Source organism: Mesoplodon bidens (genome assembly GCF_964165515.1).
Source record: "Mesoplodon bidens genome assembly, chromosome: 10".
Taxonomy (NCBI): Eukaryota; Metazoa; Chordata; class Mammalia; order Artiodactyla; family Ziphiidae; genus Mesoplodon; species Mesoplodon bidens.
Window position 1 is genome coordinate 55383183 of NC_138172.1, and position 24302 is coordinate 55407484.

At 39.1% G+C, this 24302-nt stretch overlaps 1 protein-coding gene across 12 annotated transcripts in view; it reads right to left on the reverse strand.

Annotated features, from left to right (window-relative positions):
• Window positions 1–24302, reverse strand: part of RBMS3 (RNA binding motif single stranded interacting protein 3) — a gene marked incomplete at its 3' end in the record, with an annotated part of 726099 nt that overhangs the window by 650430 nt on the left and 51367 nt on the right. The window contains exon 1 of one of the 12 annotated variants that reach the window (XM_081246093.1): window positions 7141–7185. The exons of 10 other annotated variants lie outside the window; for them this stretch is intronic. Of the gene's footprint in view, window positions 1–7140; window positions 7186–24302 lie in introns of those variants that run through there. One more of the 12 variants, XM_081246092.1, reaches the window with a different exon arrangement.

A 24302-nucleotide genomic window follows, 5' to 3' on the forward strand; every position in this document is an offset into this window, starting at 1 on the left:
TGCACCACCAGGGAAGCCCTTAGATGGTCAGAGATGGAAAATCATAATTCTACACTTGTTAAGTAGGTAGAGATTTATATAGGATCATAAACTACTGAGGATAAATGTATCCTGTTACTTGAGAGTAGTGACCACAGGAGAAGCCAGGCTAGTCCAGGGACAAGAAATAAGACCCGGGTCACTGGTGCAGTGTCCTGGTCTCTAATGGGTTCCTGAACTGAGCAAGTCGGCCTAGCTTCTTGAGCTGTAATAATCTTGTTGATCAAATCAAATAGTTATTACATGGCTTACTTCATATAGAAAACTAGTAATAAAGAAAGATCATAGAATAAACATACTAAGAAAAATTCAAAATGTTTTGCTTGAGACTGCAGGGTAATATGGAAAGAACATGGATTTTAAAATTAATACAGATCTGTGCTTTGAACCCTCCAATATGTGAAAATGGGCAACATAACTTAATTTTCCTGAATTTTCCTTTACTTGAATGAAGGGTGATAAATCTACAGAGTTGTTAACAATTAAAGGAGAGAATATTTGAAACATTTTGATTGTTCGGTATTTTTTAATATCGCTCTCATGTAATTATTAGTTATTAATTTAATTACATATATTATTAATGAAAGATTTTACTGTTTATTCCTTTATTTTATATATGCATATGTATAAAAGTGTTGTAGATGGATGGATGCATGCATGATGCATGCATGGAGGGATAGGTAATTTATTTATCTTTCTCTAACAAGCCAATAGGAGTACTGCCAGTGGTCAGCTCTTCCTATTCACTGCATGAGTGCTGTGGAGCTTATGACAATACCTCGCAGGTTGCAAACTAATAAAACATAGAAGAATATGATTAAAAAGCATTAAATAAAGATCACCTTTTATCTATTCAAAAAGGATTTAGCTTAATCTAATTTTTTTTTTTTTTTTTTTTTTTTTTTGCGGTATGCGGGCCTCTCACTGTTGTGGCCTCTCCCATTGCGGAGCACAGGCTCTGGATGCACAGGCTCAGCGGCCATGGCTCACGGGCCCAGCCACTCCGTGGGATCCTCCCGGACTGGGGCACGAACCCGCATCCCCTGCGTCGGCAGGCGGACTCTCAACCACTGCGCCACCAGGGAAGCCCTTAATCTAATTTTTTAAGGAGATATATATATATATATATATATATATATATAAAGGAACAGGATGATCAAAAACACAAAATATACTTTATTTGCTACCATTTTTGTTATACCACTGAAATACTGTGATATAATTATCCTGCCAAACCAAAACAACAACAAAACAAAAGCACATAGAAGAAACTGAGATACTTGATATCTCCTAAAAAGTAGAATTGCTTACAAGAGATTTTGTGATAAAACCATCTTTGCTTTTGATATGATGGATTCAGACAAAAGCCATTCTCTCTTCTAAGGACACCGTTTTGGAGCAGAAGAAAATAACTGGTATTTTACCAAATCTCCCTAGTACAAACTTGGAATTAATGTTAGAAAGACTATGAAGAAAGGATAGATTTTGAGACACGTTCAACTTTCAATTTATTTGGCCATTAAAGAAGGTATTACTCCATTCTCAAAATCCTCCATTAAGTCAAGAGGGAACTTTCAATACACAGTGTTGAAAAAAGACTTTACAAAATTGCATTCTTTCATAAGGTGGCAGTCCAGTGGTGATGCACACTGGTCAAAAAAGAGGACAAATACTTTGAAAAGATTAATAAAGGAAGACAGTCTCCATGGGCACAAGACCTGTGCACAGGGCTATGACTTAGAAGGACACTGCCTTTGGTTTAATTTTCTGCTGCTGCCGTCTAGAAATTCCTAATAATTTTTGAACAAGGGGACTCATATTATCTTTTGCACTGCACCTTTCAAATTATTTAACCAGTCCTGAGGGAAGACAGAGAAACTGCTAAAATCTCTCCTTAGATGGGGCTGAAGTTTCTCTTATCTAGGATTGTTGGAGAACACTGCCTTGATAGAAAATATCTGTTAGTAAAGACCAGTCCTCAACTGGTTTGAGGACTATGTTTACATCAGACTATGTTTACATCAGCTCTATCTCATCTTTTTGCACCATTCCCCTGGTGCATCTTCTTAGGGGCTCTTATTTCCCTCCTTCCTGCAACCAACACAATATGCCCCTCACCCCACCCCAGAGCATCACCTGAAATCAGAACTCTGCACCATTTTGTGCTATGCAGTCAATAGTTTGTGTCTTCTCGAGGTATTTCTACTTCAGGTCTTCCTCGAATTTATTAAAAGTTCTTTCCTCTGAAAGGGAACACTCCTACACTATTGGTGGGAATGTAAACTGGTGCAGCCACTATGGAAACAGTATGGAGTTCCTCAAAAAACTAAAAATAGAGTTGCCATATGATCCGGCAATCCCACTCCTGGTCATATATCCAGACAAAACTATAATTGAAAAAGATACATGTACCCCAATGTTCACAGCACCACTATTTACAATAGCCAAGACATGGAAACAACCTAAATGTCCATCGACAGATGAATGGATGAAGACAATATGGTATATATATACAATGGAATATTACTCAGCCATAAAAAAAGAATGACATAATGCCATTTGCAGCTACATGGATGAACCTAGAGATTATCATACTAAGTGAAGTAAATCAGAAAAAAGAAAGACAAATACCAAATGAAATCACTTACATGTGGAATCTAAAATACAACACAAATGAACTTATCTATGAAACAGAAACAGACTCATAAACAAAGAGAACAGACTTGTGGTTGCCAAGGGGTAGGGGGGTGGGGGAAGGAAGGACTGGGAGTTTGGAGTGAGTTAGCAGATGCAAACTATATATATAGAATAGATAAACAACAAGGTCCTACTGTATAGCACAGGGAACTATATTCAATACCCTGTGATAAACCAGAATGGAAAAGAATATGAAAAAGAATATACATATGTGTATAACTGAATCACTTTGCTGTACAGCAGACATTAACACAATATTGTAAATCAACTATATTTCAATAAAAGTTTTTTTTAAGTTATTTTCTCTGTAAAAGAAATTTCTGGCACCTGTGATGTATCAGGAACGTATTATTCTAGATAGGGATTCTTGCGAGAACTCTTGGAATTGTAGTTGCAAGGCAACTGCTTACTTAATACCACTGGTCCCCTCACTCGAGACATGTGACTTTCCTGATAACATCTTGCTGTTCTTTTTTAAAAAGTGACAAGGTTTACCGGAAGCCCATCTATTTCACAGCGCTGCCAGGAGTTAAATAACAGTCACGCAGCTTTCCCCGCCATTGCTTAATAATCATGATTCATGACTCTGCTCTCCAGACATTTTGAACAACAAAAGGTCAGAAATTCTGCATCTGTGAGGACCTGCAGTCACTTCCAGGTGCCCCCATCAGCACCTGAAACCAGACAGAACAACAGATCTCTTATCAGGCATGCTCCAGAGCCTTTGTCCCCAGGATGGTTTCATTTGCAAATGCCATTTGTCTTAGTCTTGACTTCTGCCAGACAGAGATAATGAAGTGAATCTAGGGTTGGCAAAAAGGGAATCCAGGTCTAGAGCTAGAGGAATGAGGCTTCCCTACTCATCTCCAGAAGAATTATGGCCTGGGCTCTAGAGAAAGCAGGTGTTCCCAACCAACTAACCCCACTCCACACTCCTGCCCGGGAGGGGTCTCAGGCAGAATGAGAGGGCAACAAGAGAGAGAGGAGCTCGGAGTCTCCGAGCTTGCAATGGCTGGCCTCGCAGGGGAGCTTGTCAAAAGAGATGCCAGCTAGCAACAAGCATGGCAGAGACACAATCATTTGAAATTTGCAAGGGAAACACTGGCCAAGAATCGTATTGAAATTGATAATGCTGGTCCACTTATCCACAAAGAGGTGATAAAACTGGCTCTAAACTGCATTGGAAGTCCAGAATAATGGCTGATATGGTGGTTGCTTAATAACTCTAGATTTAAAAGGTAGTAATTTATGAAAAAATGAAAACTAAAGTACTTATGTAATAAGAAAGAGAAAAGGAAGGGAGGGAAGGAGGGAGGGAGAAAAGAAGTAAAAAAGGAAGGAAGGGAAGAAGGCAAGAAGGTAGGAAGGAAGGAAGGAAGGAAGTTAGACCTGTATAACCTGAATAAGTAGACCAGTAGTTTTTAAACATTAAGCTGCATAAGCATTACCTGGAGACCTTTTAAAACAGGTTGCCGGGCCCCCCACAACACTTCCTGATTCAGTAGGTCTGAGGAGGAGTCTGAGAATTTGCTTTTCTAACCAGTTCCCAGGGTGATGCTGAAGCTTCTGGTCCAGGGACCACACTTTGAGAACCACCACTCTAAACCTTTATAGGAAAGATTATCTTCTAGTTTACAAAGGACATATTGTTGGGTGGAAGGCAAGCCAATTACTCTTTTTTTGTGCCTCAGTCGATGTCAATCTGCAGAGTACCAAACATTTTATTTGCTTTTATATAACTCACAGATGAAGTTTAAAATGTGCTAAGCCTTATTTATGATATTTAAGATGCTGGAATTGATATTTTATAGCTGGACCATAAAAGTGAATGCAAACGAAAGACAAAATAGATGTAAAGATTGTTCAAAAAAGCCTGAGGAGGGCCAATCAGGACTCAAAGAAAAAGAACACAGACCATGCACATGGATTTTGTTCCACTCCGTCCATTGTTAACTGGCCTTAGGTCTTGGGCCTGTCACTTCATGCCGTTAGCCTCAGTCTTCTCATCTAAAAAATGGGAAGGCCAGAGCAGAAGAACTAAGTTCCCTCCACGTGCACCATTCTAACCTGGGACACCGGCTGTCACTGGAGCTATTTGTTTTTTCAAATTGCTTGCTCTTTCCTAAAGCACAATGACCAGGTACTATTTTGTACCATAAACGTAATTTGGAAAGGTCAGTCTTGCCAGACCTGTCCCTTAACTATGCTCCTTGGAACACAAAGCATCAGTAGAGACAAGCAGTGTTGAGAGGTCATTTCGTAATTGTGTCCTAGGTTTATAACGTGGTTTTAACATCACATCAGTCCTTGGTTCTGTGCAGCTACATATGACATCAGAACACATGTGGAAATCTGAAACAGAATTTTCCCTAGCGTGTCCCTACAGACTATGGATAACTTGGGCCTCGCAGCAACCGTTTCTCTAAGAAATAATGTTGACCATCTGGGAGAAGTTTTCAACATTTTTTATCAGATATTCCTAAAATCATATGCTGGATTGCTAGAAGTTAATCCTGAGATAACAATGGTTTCATTAATTTATAAACACCTCTGTAAATGTCTATCAACTTTAGATTGAAGTATTTTCCTTAATCATCTCCACAAAATAACGAAAAGGATAGGTATGGGGGGTTAAGAATAATCAAAGATATTATCTATACTATTGTTCCAGGGTTAATTTTAGAATTTTAAGCATGTTGCCATGAAACTATTGTGATAGCATTTTTTAAAAACAGTTTCAGATTTTTCTGAAACTCTGTACATTAAAACACCAAACAGTGCTAGAAGGCTTGGAAAAAGAAGGTACACAGAATTTGAGCTTCATTTTTTTCAAATTATTTAAATATGAATTTGACCAAAAAGATCAAGATTTTGCCATTTTTTCCTCTTCTAAGGGTGAACACAAAGGCAAAGTAGAAGGTGTCCGGCCTGGGTTTGAATGTCTGTTAGTATTTATCAGCCAGTTTGCCTTTGGTAATTTGCTAAACTTTCTGAGTTTCCGTTTTCTCAAGTTAGAGTAACTGATTACTCGGATATACTAATCCTATAATTTAATCTTTATAGGATTAAATGAGAAGATATAAAGTCCCTTTTATGAACCTAACTTGTGGTAGTCAATTACTAAATTAGAGGCGTGGTTATTGTTCTTACAAGGGCTCAGCTCTCCTAGAAGGCAATCCTTTGGTTTGGGACCGAAGTCAGTGCCATCCAGGATTGTTTGCAGATCAGGTTGTGAACAGAACCTTACAGGCTGGCTGTGTAGTTCTTCATGTAAAACTACGTAAGAAAAGTCAGCATTGGCATAGGTCAGCAGGCCTCGATTGATCATTTTCACTCCTTGAATTAGAGTTTTATGTGAAGGTTGACTTACGGTAACATAAATGGGGCCCTGATAACAAACATACTTACTATATAATACTTCAGATCAGAAAGCATCCTTGAGCAGAATAAGTTGTACACAAAAGTACATCAACTCTTAAGCCTGTGAAAATTAACAGAAAGCCTGTTTCCAACTGTGCTTACCCCACAAGACATGAAGAAAATGTCAAAATATTTTTTCCTACTTGTTGGAGCACTATTTTTAGATGGTTTTTGAATAGAGAACACATATTTGTTAAAGACGCCGAATTCATTCCAGATGGAGGCTTCACTGTGAAGTGATGGGCTGCAAAGAGCTGGTTTTCCTTTGTTAAGAAAAACCAGAAAGCCTGATCAGTTGAAAAATTCAGGTTGGCCAACACAGGACTGAGAATGTCCATGAATATTTTATAATCATTTTTCATACGTTTAGAAAACAGCTCCCTTCAAAAAGAAAACACAAAATCAAAGACAGGGAGGGAGGAGTTAGAGGAAGGGAGAAAGGAAGGGGGAGGGAGAGAGAGAGGGAGGGGGGAGAGAGAGGGAGGGAGAGAGAGAAGGAGAAAGAGAGAGAGAGGGAGGGGGAGGGAGAGGGAGGGAGAGAGAGAGGGAGGGAGAGAGAGAAGGAGAAAGAGAGAGAGAGGGAGGGGGAGGGAGAGAGAGAGGGAGGGAGAGAAGGAGAGAGAGAGGGAGAGAGAGAGGGAGGGAGAAAGAGAGAGAGGGAGGGGGAGGGAGAGAGAGAGGGAGGGAGAGAAGGAGAGAGAGAGGGAGAGAGAGAGGGAGGGAGAGAGAGAAGGAGAAAGAGAGAGAGAGGGAGGGGGAGGGAGAGAGAGAGGGAGGGAGAGAAGGAGAGAGAGAGAGGAAGAGAGGGAGAGAGGGAGGGAGGGAGAGAGGGAGAGAGGGAGGGAGGTAGAGAGGGAGAGAGAGAGAGAGGGAGGGAGAGGGAGGGCGAGAGAGGGAGGGGGAGGGAGAGAGAGAGGGAGAGGGGGAGAGGGGGAGAGGGGGAGAGACAGAGAGAGAACTTCAGGGCTTTCTGGTCTAATCTACCTTCAGTTAAACCCTTCCTGGTGAAAACGCATCTCTCTGTCGATCTCTGGGTTGGTGACTGCCCCAGTGGGGCTTTGGAATGCTCACACTTCAGACGTGACAGGCGCTGTACAATGGGCAGTCCCAGAGTTACGAGTTTCTCCCACATACCAAATACATGAAGTAGCCCTGGAGTGCTTGGAAGAGCTTTGGCTCGGGGCCACCCTGTAACAGGAACTTGCTTGGCAAAGAGCTGCTTGAAACACATTTGCTGTGTGTATATCTGGAGCCATTTCTTTCCCTTCCAGCCCCTTGAAACTGACATGGGTGGGCCAGTTCTCTGAGGACGTCCACCACTGAACAAAAAGCAAAAGCCTGACTTTCTAGAATTTGCCCCATGGGCTGTGTCCACAATTTCTGCTAACCGATTCTCCTGCTCTTCATGCCCACATGCCTTATAGGTGTATATCCCACATTTTCCACTGTGGGGAGCTGAGCCTTGAAATATTGTATTAGTAAGCATTCTCGTAGGGAATTAAATCAAAACCAGGAAGGAGGAAAATACTGTCGGCTCTATCACAAACCTGGCAGAAAAGGAAGAATGAAAACACCTACGACACCCATAGTGGAGTCTCACTGCAGCCATGAACCCTTTAAAAAATGCCAAACCTAACTTAGAAGCCGACTCACTCTCCAGGGTGTTAACAGCAAGAAAGGCGGACCTACAGTCAGGAGGATAATGCCTGCTATTAAAACATAACTGATGAATGTTACAAAAAGAGTATTTGTCATCAAACAATGCTTCCATTGTAAAACAATTTCACCCTATGCATGAAAGATTCCAAATGCTAGTACAGCATTCAATTTGATACTGGAGTTTTATCATATTATTTCATGCGAAGAAGACTTATATACTCAATCTGACAGCTTTGCATATAAAGAACAGTTTCTGCATGACAAATGTGGCAAGCTTATTAAGTTACCAACACGCTGCCAAGCCATATTGTCTCAGCAACAGCAGACCCCAAATATTTTCAAATGATTTTTTAAAGGGGCAATGTGGGAAAGCCAGAACAACCACATGTTCTGACTTTAATAAAAGTCACAATTGAAGGAACATTTACCTTATATCTAATTAGAACAAATCATCCATAAGCCTCCTTGAGCCCATATTTAGTCTGTCACAGACTTTAATTTTTTGAGGTAGTTGGAAATATTAGTTTTTGATTTATCATTTACTGCCTCACAGCTGCAAAACAAAAAAGCTATTAAACTGGATATAAAAACAGACCACTTTTTCTTAAAAATATAGAGACGTAAGGGACTTTACAAACATTCTCGTATGATGGGAAAAAACAAACTATTAAATAATGCAAAAGATTACTTTAAGAGTGTATGTAATCAAAATTGGGAATAGAAAGTAATTCAAGCATCGCTTCTTGCCCTTTTGGCTAAGATCAAGTGTAGAAAGTAATTTAAGCAGACTAGCCTCCTAATTTCCTCATATTCTTGAAGACACATTTACGCTCAATCTGGATATGAACTAAAAACACTAAGTTATATTTGTATTGCAAACAAGAATTGTAAAAAGCTTAATCATGTATAATAAAAACAAAAAGATGACAACTAGGACTCTACTATTAATATCATGAACTAGTTCCACTAATAAGCATTTGCTAGGTGTCAGGTACTAAGCTAAGAAATTTGGACACAATTTTTTTTTCATTCTTATATCAACTCTCTAATGCAGAGCCATTGCACAGATGAGGGGGAAAAAAAAAACCCATAAACTATACAACTTGCCTAAGGCCATCAGGTTAAGAGCAAACCTGAGTCCCTCTGATTCCCAAAGCACTGACCTCGTAACTACTCTTTTACTGTATTTCCTCACACAAATGAAGACTAGACGGGGTTGTCAGACTGTCAAAGATCTTAACCTAGTCATACTAAAATAACATAGACAACTTTGCATCTCTGCTCTTATTCTACAATGACCCAGAGGAGACACAGCTAGTCAATTATCCAACAGATTGAAAGTCATTTTGTTTTGTTTTGATTTCTCTCTATCCAATATGGTCTAGAGTTCAAGAAGAATGGGTTCATGTGGTGGAATTTTCAAATGAACGTTTTTTATGTAGCCCCGTGACTTTAGACCACCTCCTCAGCACTGAATGTTACATGTGTTGATTTCCACCTGGGCAGAAAACCTTGAGAGCATCCTGGATGCCAGTGGCCACGGACTATCTCACCTTTGGTCATAAGAATAAGGGACAGAATCTACCAGGTAGTATCATGCCATGAAAGGGGCAGACAAGAGATTGAAGATAGTCCAAGTTGCAATTTTAGACCATATTTACCAAGAACATTTTCCTTAATCTCTCTCTGATATAAAAGCAGCATATGTAAATATTACTATACACATAGACTTCATATTCATACACATATACAAATTTAATAGGATATCAACCAAATGAAAAAAATACATAGTCACTGAGTAAAAGGTTAGGTTTTCCTGCTACTAAAATTTTTCAATATTTATTTTCTGTTACTGAATTTTTTTCATATTTAAAAGAGTAGCCGAGAAAATAATAACAAGCAAAATCATGTGCTAGTCTACAGCAAGGGTATGAAGTCATCCTAGAATAATGTCATGATTTAATTATACTTTGAATTCTCATTTCAGTGTCAGCCTGCTAATGATTGCAAGAACATGCAACGTAAATACAACCTCCTTATTTATTTTTCAGTGTTATCAATTATGGGTTCTGAAAATAGCTTTTTGTGCTTACAAGAAATACGGTCCCAAGTTCGTTTGCTCCTTGCTTTATTCAATATTAATTTGAAAAATATATATGGAGCTCCAACTGTGTGCAAGACACACATAGAAGGAGGGTGGTTAACTGGCTGTTTCAGATAGGGCTAGGGTTAGGGTTAGGGAGTTGAGAACAGTAGGAGATGTTTGAACAGTTGAGAACAGGAGACTGACACCACAATGAATGTGTTGTTCTCAGTTGCAGCAAAAACTTCTGGAACATTCATGAACAGACAAGCTATCCTTGGTGCCTCCAGGCTAATTCAACACTGCAGTCAGGTCAGCTCTCGTTCTCAGAAAGATACTCATTTCTAAGATAAAGCATGTTTCTCAGTTAATATTCCTAAAGTATTTGAGAGAGAGAGAGAGGAGAATAGGCTGAAAAAAAAAGTTCTATTTGTGGATAAAGACCCACAGGAAAGAGCAAAGGAGGTGAGTGAATGATCATGACTGGTTCTTGTTGTTTTGTCCCCAAATGCATCACTTCTTCCTACCTTGCCATTGACCCTTGATATTCTGATATTTATTTATTGGGGATATAAAATTTTATTGGACTTAGAAGAGATAAGTCAGACAGTGTTGCAGGAGCTGAGCTAAGTAAACTGAAGCAAAAGTGGCAAATCAGTGACCCAGCCATGGGGACTTTACCATCAGTATGGATACACTTAAGTCCTTTCATCAGTAGAAGGCAACAAACAACTATTGGGCAGCTTTGGAGTAGAAGACACCATATGTATGAGTTGCTTGTCATGGGTTCTGACAAGCTGGTACCCCCTAGGAATTCACAGTCGAGTTTGAGGACAAATCTTGTAGTTGGAGGCAGCACGTAGCTTGTGCTCTAATAGGTGGACGAGTTGCTTTCAAAAGGAGCACGAGAGATGCAGCACTTGAGGAGAACTCCAGGAAAGGGGACCCACTATGGGTCTGAATACCAAGTAAGCTTTGCTATTTCAAAAAATGCAAAGCAATATTATGGACAAGCCCCTTTCAATCTTGGAAAAAACTTGTGATTTCCGTGGGCAGGATCAGATGGGTTTGTTATGAAAAAGCATGCATGGAAATCAGCTCATTTACCACACGAGGTGGAAAAGCCTGACTTCCCATTCTCAGTGGATGACAGAGCAACAACTTGAGCCTGGTTCGCGGGAGCAAAATCCAAGACGAGGATGGGCACGATTTACTGAAGAAGTGTTCCCAGGATAAACTGGAAAGGGAGTGGGGGAAACCTGCCAGGGAAGGAAAAGAAACCAAGCAAGGTGAAATGCTACAAGGGGTAACTTCAGTTTGATCTCACTGAAGACCTAAGGACTGCAGGCTGCATGTTAGGGCTTGTCCCAACTAAAAGCAAGGGAGCTGGGCTTTCATACACATCAGGGAGGACATGAACCCTTAGGCACCTCAGCTTTTCAGCAGCCCAAAGGCAGCACTCTAAAGAAAGTCCCAAATGCTGGCCAGCAGAAGCAAAGCATCCAGGGCCTGGGTGATGGGAGCTCAGAAATGGGAAAACGAAATCAAGGAGATGTGGGTACGGTGCCAATGCTGGGTAGCACAGGTGGATGAAAAAATGGGTGAGGAAGCTCCTTATCCAGTCTCCATAGCCAGTTCTTTTCTGGGACAATTCCTGAGCCACACTCTCCTAGGGCCTGTCCAGCCAATGTCCTTGTCCCAACACTACCACAAGCATGCCAGGATAGCCCCTAAATCATTGTGTTAATGTAATGCTACAGTTAGAACACTTAGGTAGGGAGGAACATTACTGGCTGTGAACTTCACACATCTGCGAAGTAATTTCATGCCAGTGGCACTACCAATTCAATCACCACCCTGGGCGGCAGATTTAATAGCTTAATTTTCTAAGGACTGACAGCACAATCCTAGCAGGCTCAGGACAAGGCTGCATAACACAGCATTTGGTGCTGTTTGCTCCCGTAATTACCCTCCTTCTAGAAGCATTCCACAGGGTGGGCAGGGAGGAAAAAGTTATCAAGGGAAACTTCAGCACAGCTGCAATATTTACAAGACAGAAGGTATCATTACAGGATTAATAAGCAAGGCTAGTTCAGCAATAGGGAAGATAGCCAAGGAGGCTGTGGGATTATTACACTGGAGATAATGAAGGCTGAGAATAGATACCCACCCAGAATGGATTTCATGAACAATAAAAATCTATCCAGCTCTTCTCAGAATGGAGATGAGCTATGTGTTTCACTCAAGGTCTCTTCCAGCCCAAATGATTTCATAAATTAGATAAAGTCATTTAGTTTAAAATAGCACTTATTAAGTAGGACTTATTCCAAAGTGTATCCAGTACAGGGGTGGTGGAAGGCAGAAGCTACTGAGTGACACATATAGCTGGAACGATAAACCCCGGCTGGCACCTATAAACAAACACCCACTCTTAAAACAGGACCAGGAGAATCCAGGAAGGCAGGTTTCTACCATGGAGAAATAGAGACCAAAATACCACATTGTGGTGTATTTGAACTTCAGGTATTTGGAGCCTGAAGTAACAGTTTCAAGTGTTGAGTCTGTGCTTTGTTCAAACACTGATGTCTATTATGCAGATATAGAGCTCTGAAGACCTAGTCTATCCTGGCAACTGAGCCTAGTAATGTCATAGAGGGCTAGCTAAATTTCACAAAGATCAGAAGGGTTACATGGGACAGATGGTTCTGGAAGTTGGAGGAACGAACACACTTCTACAGCATTCTGGGAATGTGAGAAGGGGTTCAAGTTTCCAGATTTGATCATGGTCTTTTTAGGTCAGGAACAAAATTTTAAAATTCCATCAGGGAGTAGAAGGCCAGCTTTTCACGGAGATGCTGGGTCTGGTTAATTAGGCATCTTGTCTGGCTTGGAGCTCGGCACACTGAAGCACTCGATTTTCTTTGAATGAGTGAATTGAGACAATGATAAATCTACCTATTTAACTCTCTGCAGTGACCTCTGGCCAAACGAAGTACAGAGACTAAGAGATTCTCTACCCTTTATCCACTTTTTCTATGATGCTCTTCTATGATTCAACTCAATAAATTATTTCTTTAGTTTCATTCTAAATCTTTCGCTAAATCCTCTTGCTGGGGAACTAATTCTGTGGCTTTCATTGTATATGTGTCAGACACAAGCTAAGTATAGAATCTGCTGTGATTTTAAAATTTTCGATTCTGATCTTAGAGCAACACAATAAATTACTGAAACCTCTCAGCCACCTGCCCTTCCAAATTTAATTACACCATGAGCTCTGGAGAATTGTATATACATTTTAAAGTCCATATGCTTACACTGGTAATTGGTTCATGAAGATGTGGATGTAGGGTTACCTTCAAAAACATGGAGAAATATTAATTTTATTATAGGGAGAAAAGAGATAATATATTGTGGAATTAAAAACCCGAAATACCTAGAATGGCTAAACAACAAGGTCCTACTGTATAGCACAGGGAACTATATTCAATATCCCATGATAAACCATAGTGGAAAAGAATATGAAAAAGAATATACATATGAATAACAGAATCACTTTGCTGTACAGCAGAAATTAACACAACATTGTAAATTAACTATACTTCAATAAAATAAAAATTTTTTAAAATACCTATATTACCTACAAACTGGTATTGAAAACATGAGTTTACTTTTCAGAGTAAAGAAATGCTTTTGGTTTAAATTTCAGAAAATTAATAAAAATTGATTCAACACCTATTATGTGTAAAGCCCTAGACTAGGGACTAATGATACAATAGAGAGTCGAACACTGTCCTCAGCTTCACAGGTTTTAGACTAGTGAGGAATCACATAATCATGTAAACGAATGTGAACTTGAAGTTGTGAACTTGAAGTTGTGACAAGTGTTAGGAAGGAAGTGGTGCTCTGAACACCACACAGGAGAGTCTGACCAAGCCAAAGAGGGCAGGGAAGGCTTGTAGGAGCACGGGAGACCTGAACTGAGACTAGAAGGATAGAGATGCTAACAAGTGAAGGAAGGAGAGATTACTTTCTAGGCCGTGAACATACTGGTGGCATTAGCTGCCAAAACACTTACCTAGAGGTTGGGGGAAAGGAAGACAGATCCCAGAGTTCTTAAGTCATCTACCTATTGTATGGAATCTGTGGAAAGCAACAGGTCACCCTAATTCTGGGGTGAAGAATTGGGTGGTAGGGGATGATGGAATTTAAAAAGAAGTGAATAATACCAAATATCCATTTTGTGTTAATCTTGCAAGCTTTCAGTTTTCATTTCCACTTATTCACATTTACAGTAAACACTTCTAACAAATCACAGTAACCACTTCTAACAATCACGATCTCACTGTTCTTAGAGACTTTTCATTTCAACAGTCAAAGTCATGCCCGCTCTCATATACTCCTGGGTTCAATAGAAAATTTGCTAATTTAAAAAATCTTACATCCAGTAAGCCAAAGATTTTATAGTACAATGAAACCATTTGAATGTGCTCACTGTTTAACTGGAGAGGCACTCTGAAAACAGTTGAAGGGTGATTGCAGTATAAGGGGCCATGGGCAAGCCATACTGATGCTATAATAGACGAGATCAGAGTAGGTCTCACTAAGTGAGCACACTGCAGAACGATGCCATTCTCTTTTCTTTCTTTGTTCATGAATAATCCTTTATTGATAAAAGAAGAAGGAAAGCACCCAACAACCAAGATTCAGGGACTAATATTGCTTTCTCTCATACTCTAAAAAACACTCCAAAGTGATGAATGATAGTTCTTTGGTGCTAATTTTGATTAACTGAAAAGGCAATAGTGAGTTACACACATAAATATTAGCTTTTATTATCAGCTACAAAACAGGGAGCCCAATCCTCAGGTGAGATAAAGATACAATGACTAGAACACCCTCTTGTGATAAAACTCTCCAACCCCGAGTACCGGTTAGTAATATATTGGGTTGGCCAAAAAGTTTGTTCGGTTAGTGAATACGTTGTTCATAAAGTTCTTGGTGAAAATGAAAAATGTCTTTTATTTTTACTTAAAACTGAAAAAACTTTCTGGCCAACCCAATATCTGTGTGTTCAACAGTACTCACACACCAACAAAGAATTCACATCCCAGGATGAGTATTTACTCCACTGGGATAATTTATTATTTTTCAACAAAGGTAAAAGTCCCACTTAGATAGTCTAAGCTAACAGGCTATTATTTTTCCAGATTAGAGGAAATAATAAAAATAGAAATAATATTAAGTAAACAGAAGGGGAAGGAAAAGGAGGAGGGGGAGAAGTAGGAGGAACAAAACCTCTCATTTATCCTCCACTCCAAAGTTTTAGATTTATTTTTTGGAGAACACACAATTCTGTCTATGGTCTTGAGATAGCCTGAATTTTTACAATTAAATATGAGCACAGGCCTTCAAAACTACAGAAAAGATCAATTAACATAAAGGCATAACTAAAAAAAAGACTCAACTCATGTGAGTCTATTGCTTTCATCATCATCAAAATCAACACAAATATGAAACAAAGGAGATGATCAAAGAGAACGTGTAGACTACATTCAAGACTAAATCTTAACCTTATTGCAAATAGTAAAGAAATTGGAGAGTTTGCTTTAGACTTTCAACTTTCAGGTCATAGTGGATAAGCACTTCTTTCCCCACTCTCAAGATCTTCTTGAACATTAGTCTCCCATCTTTTTAAAAAAGATTTATAAAAACCTTCTTCCATATAGAAAAGGAGTCCAAGAGTAAGACTGAAGCATTGCTAAATATGACAATATTTACTAAGCATAAAACTACTGTAGACTTACTGTAGCCCAGACACTGGGCTAAGGAGAGTGAGTACAGGGTGACCAGGACCTGGGTTTCTGATGTCAAGTGCTCACTAGTTGGTAGCAGGACAGTCACATAAACAAATATCTGGAATACACTATAATAAGTACCTTTAAAATAGGAGTAGGTATATGGGACCATGGAAACATAAATAGGAGAAAATTAATTTTGGATGGCTGGGGTCAGAGCTACAGAGAAAAGACTTACTTGTGTGGAAACTTTACTTGGTAATGAGATGTCTGAAAGGTACGGAGGGTGAAGAAGGTTCTTCTTGGTAAACAATGTAATTCTCAAAGCCATGACCTACAGGGGAGGGCAATTTGGGCAAAGAACAGGTATAGGGTGTTTGTGAAAAAAACTCAGTGACTGGAGGTGAATGACATGCCTTGCTAAGGAGTTCAGTCCGTATTTAATCTATAAGCAGTGAAGAGAGATGGGATCTGTGATGGTTACTGTTATAGGTCAAGTTACGTGGAGGAAAGCATGCCCAGAGAGCTGGTAAAAGGTTATTTCTTGGTGTGTCTGTGCAGATGTTTCTAGAAGAGGTTAGCATTTGACTCAGTGGACTGAGTAAAGAAGATCCAACCTCACCAATGCAGGTGGATATAATTCCATCCTTTGAGGGCCTGAATAGAGCAAAAAGGTGGAAAAGGGTGAATTCTCTCTTTCTCTACTTGACCTACATGTCTCTCCCCCGACTCCATCACAGGTCTTTGGAACTCTGACTGGGAATTACATCATGGGCTTCCCTGATTCTCAGGCTTTTGGATTAGGACTGAATCATACCACAGGCTTTCCTGTATCTCCAGGACTTCTAGGCCTCCAAAACTGCTTGAGCTAATTCCTGTAATAAAATTCCTCTTATGTCTCTCTCTATATATACTATTGGTTCTATTTCTCCAGAGAACCCTGATTAACACAGGATAAATTTACTCAGGAGAAACATGATCCAAACTGCCTTGTAGGAAGATAAATTTGGTGGCAGTGAGAACGTTAGACCCGCAAGGAAAGCCTGGAATTCAGAGTGACTTTTCAGAAGAAGGCTATAATCCCAGTGGTAGATCATGAGGGCTTAACCTACAGCTGTGCACAAAGTTCATAAAGCTTGGATGGAAAGGTAATTCCAGAGAGAAATGCCCCACCACACAGTACTACCCAGGTGGCCCAGCAAAGTGAATGAACTAAGACTTCAAGGGTGTCTAGAGCACAAAAGAGAAATAAAATAATACTTTAAGGGCATCATAGCGCAGGCAATCTGGTGGCAGATTTTTGATGCCTTAACTAAGATAAATATTCTATTGAAATATATGAAATTGTCAATGTTCAAAAGCGTTTTTGTCTATGAAAATGACAATTTTACATGATTCAAGCCATAAGCAACTAAGAGGCTAGAAGGGCACCCATGAGTTTGGACAAATGTCCCAGTCATGGCAATGCTTTATATATTTTTTAGCACTTAATGGGTCAGTAGTTTTCTTTCAACTGAATCTTACTTTGGCTTTTGAGGTTTACATTTTTAGATTTAATTTTTGGAATAGATAATATATTAATATGTTTTTAAAATTTAATAATTACAAAAAGGTATAACAATGAAATTCCTCCTCCCATTATTCTTCAGCTCACCCATCCCCTGTCACTTATGAGTAGCTTCCTGGGTTTCCTATACAGATTTCTTTGTGTGTTTACTAGTTACAATAAAAGTAAAAATAGAATCTGATTCCCCACCACTTCTTTTCACAAAAGGAAATATAAAATTCAAATTGTTCTGCACTTTGCTTTTTTCACTTAACAAAATGTCTTGGAGATATTTCCAAATTAATACACAGAGCACCTTCTGATTCTTTCCTAGAGTTGCATAATGTTTCATTATATGAATATTTATTGTTTACTCAACATGTCCTCTGCTGATGGACCTTTGAGTTGTTTGCAATCTTTCTTATTACAAACCATGCTGCCATTCATAATCACCAGCATGCAACCTTTCACCTGTGTGCAAACAGATCTGTGGGATAAATTTCCATAAGTTGGGATCTCATTTTCATAACAAAAAAGATATAAAAGTAAAAGAAAGATCATAACAGAGAGACAAGAAGAAAACAAAAGAAATAACGAGAAGAAGGAAAGAAGGAAGACAGGCAGATGAGGAAAACCAAAAGAAGGAAGGAATGAGAAAGGAGAAAAAGGAGAGAAGAAAAGAATGAAGAGAAGGGAAAGCTGTTGACTTCTGCAAGATTCTAGGAGGGGAATGATTCAACTGTAATGCAGGGGGTGGAGGGCTTAATGGGAAACGTCAGGGAGCCCTTCAATGCTGGGAGAACAGAACAAGGAAGCCGCTCTTCCTGTCCAAACAACCCACCCACTACGGCAACACAAGGGAAATACACCCCAAGGCTAAAAAAATACAGCGCACAGAACCCGAGATGTGGCCACTCCAGGTTATACAGCAATAAGAGTGAGCCTTCCAGACAAAAGCCAAATGCTTTGAAAAAGAACCAACTACATGTAAAGACCTGGCTCTTGAGGCCATTGTAAATCATATGAGCCAAAATGGTGCATAATCTATAAATAGTTAAGAGGTTTTAAAAGAAGCTCACAAGTATATATTCTTTAGATACATGTACATGTATAATTGAATCACTTTCTCTATACCGGAATCTAAAACAACATTGTAAATCAACTATACTCCAATATAAAAGAAAATTTAAAAAATAACAGTAATAACTTTTTTTAAAGTATGGAATATGGAAACAGAATTTTAAGTTCCAATCTCACAAGTTCTACTACTTCCGTTGGTTCCAAACCCACTAATAGGTTAACATTCTACTAGTAACTTTCACTTACAAGCCATGCAGCCTTTGAAAAGTTACTCACTGCTTCAATTTTCTAAAAAAATAAAAATAAAAAATAAAAGAAGCTCGCAAGAATAGTGCACATAGAAGGGGAGAAAGAAAAAGCCGAAGAAGAAAAGAAGAACCCAGACCAGAACAAAACGCTGTGCCTCTTTGCTCAGCATCAGTGGCTAATCCTCTCAACTGGGTCCCCCCAGAGGCAATGAGAGGGTAGAGGCAGTGCTCATGACTTGCTTTATAGAAGTGAGTGCATTTAAGTTCAGCACACAGTAACATCTACATCATCCCACTCCACTGAGTTTCTCTGTCCTCTTAATAAAGTCCAGAGTTAAAAAAAAAAAAAATTTTTAAAGAAATCTATAGGTATCGTTAAACATAGTGACTTTTCTAGCAGTGAATGTATTTCCAGCAGACTGGGCAAATCCTAGAAAACAATCCCTATATCAGAACCCTGTTGGAACAAGGGGAATCTCTGACCAGCTGTGCCATTTTGTTGGCTTCATTCATATTTTCCCAAAATGCCTCCAACAGCCAAATGCCTTAAAAAGCTTATTTTTTGTCTGAGACTGCAAATATGCTTAAATGAAAACCATGGGGGAAATGCCAAGGAAGGATGTGGATGATATTAAGAGATACTAAATAGCTGATTTTAAAAATTTCCTCTCAAACTCATTCATCTAAGAAGAGACACATTTCAGAAGAGAAGAGAAGAAGGGATCCAAGTATATAACAGACATGTTACACGTGGCCTCTGACTTTCGTTTCTTTCTGTTGTTAATTTGACTTCAATACTGGAGTTAAGCATGCATTTTAGGTCATGTAAAGATGAGAATAATGGAAAAAACATAGAAGATTCGAATCTCAGCATTTCCCAACTTTCAGTTACACCAGTCGCCAGTTCACCGAATGATCAACACTGCTCTGTCCCAAAATTCAAAAGATCAAGGCAGTAACATGAGCTAGCGTACGGCTTTGATTTGTTCACTATGGTAATTGTGCATAATTCTGCAATTATTGTAAATTCCATTGTGTCACGCAGGCCTATTACAAAAGTCAACTTTACATGAAAAATAAACTGAAGTATATTTCTATTTTTCTTTATAAAAATAATTTATATATATATAATTTATATATATATAATTTATATATATAATTTATATATATATAAATTATATATATATATATAATTTATGTATATATTATATATACATATAAGCTGTATATCTGTTATTTTGACCACCATTGACATTTACGTATGACATTTGCATATTCAAACCCAGATATTTCATGAGTGACATTCAGTCTGAGCCTCAGTCCTTCTTGACTTGCCAGCACCAACTCCTGCTTGGTTCTGAAAAATGAAACTGGAATTTGATGGTCTCCATGGCAATGCCAAGTCTACATCTTGGCACACTGTATGCTCTTAAATAATACTTATTAGATGAATGAATGACTTTTAGCAAGAAACATCAAAAACATAATCTTCAAACAATGGGCTGCTCCAGAGTTCCAAGCGGTCCCAACAATTCTGCACACTACTCATTCAGTGGCAAAGAGGTGCTACTCTATTTAACTAAAGTCGCTAAAGAGCTTATGGCAATCATTTATAAATAAACCCTCTCCCTGGCATGGGGTTTAAGTACCTTTTAATGCTCATGAAAATTAACTCCAAGGAACTATCTACAAATCCTTTGCATAGAGTGGGGTTTCCTTATATGATGTATTTCCTGAAATACAAAGACCAGTAGCTGGAGTGTGGCCATTTTCCCCCCCACATATGAAAAATGATTAACAAGGCAACTGCCTTAGTTTGGACTAGGTGGTTTAAGAGAACTGCAATCAAGAAATTGCAAGACTCAGATTTTCTACTCATAAAATGTACCTCTTATATTCACCAGATCTATTTGAATGTTAAAGGATGAACTTTTTTAGTTGTTATTGTTGTTGTCTTTTACTTTTATTTTTTAAGAATGAACTTTCTAATTTTCTCTATGGCATGTGGAGGCTTAGGTTAATTGATAAAGTTTCCAAAATACTGTATTGTAATGTATCCAATATGATTATAGCTTAATTAGAATTTATATGTTTATATGTAAATAAAGACAACTCTGGGTAAATTCAAAGCAAAGAAACAGAAAATACTTTCACTAGATTAGAAATTCTAACTTTTCATTTCCCTGGTGCCTTGTATGCATGTCTGGCTCTTGGTAGGGATACAATAAATATTGGTTGACTCAAAAAAGAAAGGAGGTACGAAAGAAGGGAAGGAAGGAAGGAAAGGAAAGGGAAGGAAAGAAAAGAAAAGGAAGGAGAAGAACTCTCCACAAAGGGAGTATCCCATAGAAAATTCTATAAAACACTAACCATAGTACCTGGCAAAATCACTGTTAACTCTTTTTCCACGTTTTATCATGGACAATCTTGTCATTACAAACCACTACTGGGGAGGCAGAGTCAAGATGGTGGTGTGGGAAGACACGAGTTAGTGTCCCCCCACACTTAGGGTGCCTGCCGGCAGCTGGTGGGGGACTCTGACACCCAAGGAGATGGGAGAAACCCTAAAGTGAAGTGGTAGGATGTAGGGGGACTGAGGGGGGGAGGAGAGGTGGAGGACAGAGGACCTGTGCGCCTCTGAGGATGGGGAGATCAGGAGAGGCAGGTGGGAGGAGCCATTCGGGAGGAGTGGGAGAGGAGTAGAGGGTGATTGCCCCATCCATTCGGGCACGGGGAGACTGCTGAGCTCCCAGGCCAGTCCCCTGCCCTCCAAGACCCCTCCAGGCTGCGTGGGTCCTTGGAGGCATATGAGGGAGGCCGGGTGGACCAGGAGAGGCAGGTGGAACAGGCCCTCCCAGACCCCAGACCAGAGGAGCAGGAGAGGAGAGGAGGGTGTTTGCCCCACCCACTCGAGCCCAGGAAGCCTGCTGGGCTCCCAGATGAGGTTCCCTGCCCTCTGAGACCAGGGATGGGGGGCACGCCTGGGCCCCTTCTGTTCCTTGAGCGTAAGCACCACCCCCCACAGCCTGGTGGTTCCTGAGCATTGGTAGCCCACCACCCAAACCTTGCCCTTGCCTAGGCCCTGCCCTCCACAGCCAAGGCCTTTCTCCCACCCCCCCTTTTTTTTCTCTTCCCTCCTCCTCTTTTTTTAATATTGTGGTACTCATGTACCTTCCAGTTATTGATTCATCTATATTTTTATTTTTACATTCTTTCTAACATATCTGTTAGTTTCCTAGTCTCATTTTATTTTTTACTTTGTTATTGTTCTTTTTTTTTTTTGCAACCCCATGAGGCTTGTGGGATCTTGGTTCGTGAGCCCAGGGTCGGGCAGAAGCTCCTGCAGTGGGAGCTCTGAGTCCAAACCACTGGACTAACAGAGAACCTCAGACCCCAGGGAATATTCATAGGAGTGAGGTCTCACAGAGGTCCTCATCTCAGCACCAAGACCCAGCTCTACCCAATAGTCTACAGATTCCAGTGTTGGAAGCCTCAGGTCAAAGAACCAGTAAGACAGGAACACAATCTCACTCAAAAAAAAAAAAAAAAAAAGATGAGATGGCCAAAAAAAAAGTCATGATGAAGGAGCAAGGTAAAAATCTACAAGATCAAATAAATGAAGAGGAAATAAGCAATCTACCTGAAAAAGAATTCAGAATAATGATAGTAAAGATGATCCAGAATCTTGGAAATAGAATGGAGGCATGGACTGAAAAAATATAAGAAATGTGTAACAAAGATCTAGAAGAACTAAAGAACAAACAAACAGAAATGACAAAACAATAGCTGAAATGAAAAATACACTAGAAGGAATCAATAACAAAATAACTGAGGCAGAAGAATGAATAAGTAAGCTGGAAGACAAAATGGTGGAAATAACTGCCGAAGAGCAGAATAAAGAAAAAAGAATGAAAAGAATTGAGGACAATCTCAGAGACCTCTGGGACAACACTAAATGCACCAACATTCAAATTATAGGGGTGCGAGAAAAAGAAAGGGTCCGAAAAAAAGAAAGTGTCTGAGGAAATATTTGAAGAGATTATAGTTGAAAATTTCCCTAACATGGGAAAGGAAATAGTCACCCAAGTCCAGGAAGCACAGAGAGTCCCATACAGATAAACCCTAGGAAAAACACACCAAGACACATATTTATCAAACTAACAAAAATTAAATTCAAAGAAAAAATATTAAAAGCAGAAAAGGAAAAACAAAAAATAACATACAAAGGAATCCCCATAAGATTATCAGCTGATTTTTCAGGGGAAACTCTGCAGGCCAGAAGGGAGTGGCAGGATATACTTAAAGTGATGAAAGAGAAAAACCTACAACCAAGAATACTCTACACAGCAAGGATCTCATTCAGATTCTATGGAGAAGTCAAAAGCTTTTCAGACAAGCAAAAGCTAAGAGAATTCAGCACCACCAAATCAGCTTTACAACAAATGCTAAAGAAACTTCTCTAAGCAGGAAACACAAGAGAAGAAAAAGACCCACAAACACAAAACAATTAAGAAAATGATAATAGGAATATACATGTTGATAATAACCTTGAATGTAACTGGATTAAATCCCCCAACCAAAAGACACAGACTGGCTGAATGGATACAAAACCAAGACCCATACATATGCTGTCTACAAGAGACCCACTTCAAACCTAGGGACACATACAGACTGAAAGTGAAGATATGGAAAAAGATATACCATGCAAATGGAAATTAAAAGAAAGCTGGAGTAGCAATACGCATATCAGATAAAATAGACTTTAAAATAAAGATTGTTACAAGAGATAAGGAGAGACATTACATAATGCAAAGGATCAATCCAGGAAGAGGATATAACAATTATAAATGTTTATGCATGCAACATAGGAGCACCTCTATACATAAGGCAAAGGTTAACAACCATGAAAGGAGAAATTGACAGTAACACAGTAATAGTAGGGGACTTTAACACCCCAATTACCGCAATGGACAGATCATCGAAACAGAAAATATATAAGGAAACTCAATCTTTAAATGACACAATAGACAAGATAGATCTAATTGGTATCTATACAACATTCCACCGAAAAGTGGCAGAATACACTTTCTTCTCAAGTGCACATGGAACATTTTCCAGGATAGATCACATCTTGGGTCACAAATCAAGCCTCAGAAAATTGAAGAAAATTGAAATCATATCAAGCATCTTTTCTGACCACAACACTAAGAGATTGGCAATCAGTTACAGGAAAAAAAACTGTAAAAACACAAATACATGGAGGCTAAACAAGGCACTACTAAATAACCAAGAGATCACTAAAGAAATTAAAGAAGAAATAAATAAATACATAGAAACAAATGACAACAAAAACACGACGACCCCAAACCTATGGGATGCAGCAAAAGCAGTTCTAACAGAGAAGTTTATAGCAATTCAATCTCACCTCAAGAAACAAGAAAAATCCCAAATAAACAATCTAACCCTACACTTAAAACAACTAGACAAAGAAGAACAAAGAAAAGCCAAAGGCAGTAGAAGGAAAGAAATCATAACGATCAGAGCAGAAATAAATGAAATAGAAACAAAATAAACAATAGCAAAGATCAATAAAACTAAAAGCTGGTTCTTGAGAAGATAAATAAAACTGATAAACCATTAGCCAGACACATCAAGGAAAACAGGGAGAGGATGCAAATCAGTAAAATTAGAAATGAAGAAGGAGAAATCACAACTGACACTGCAGAAATATAAAG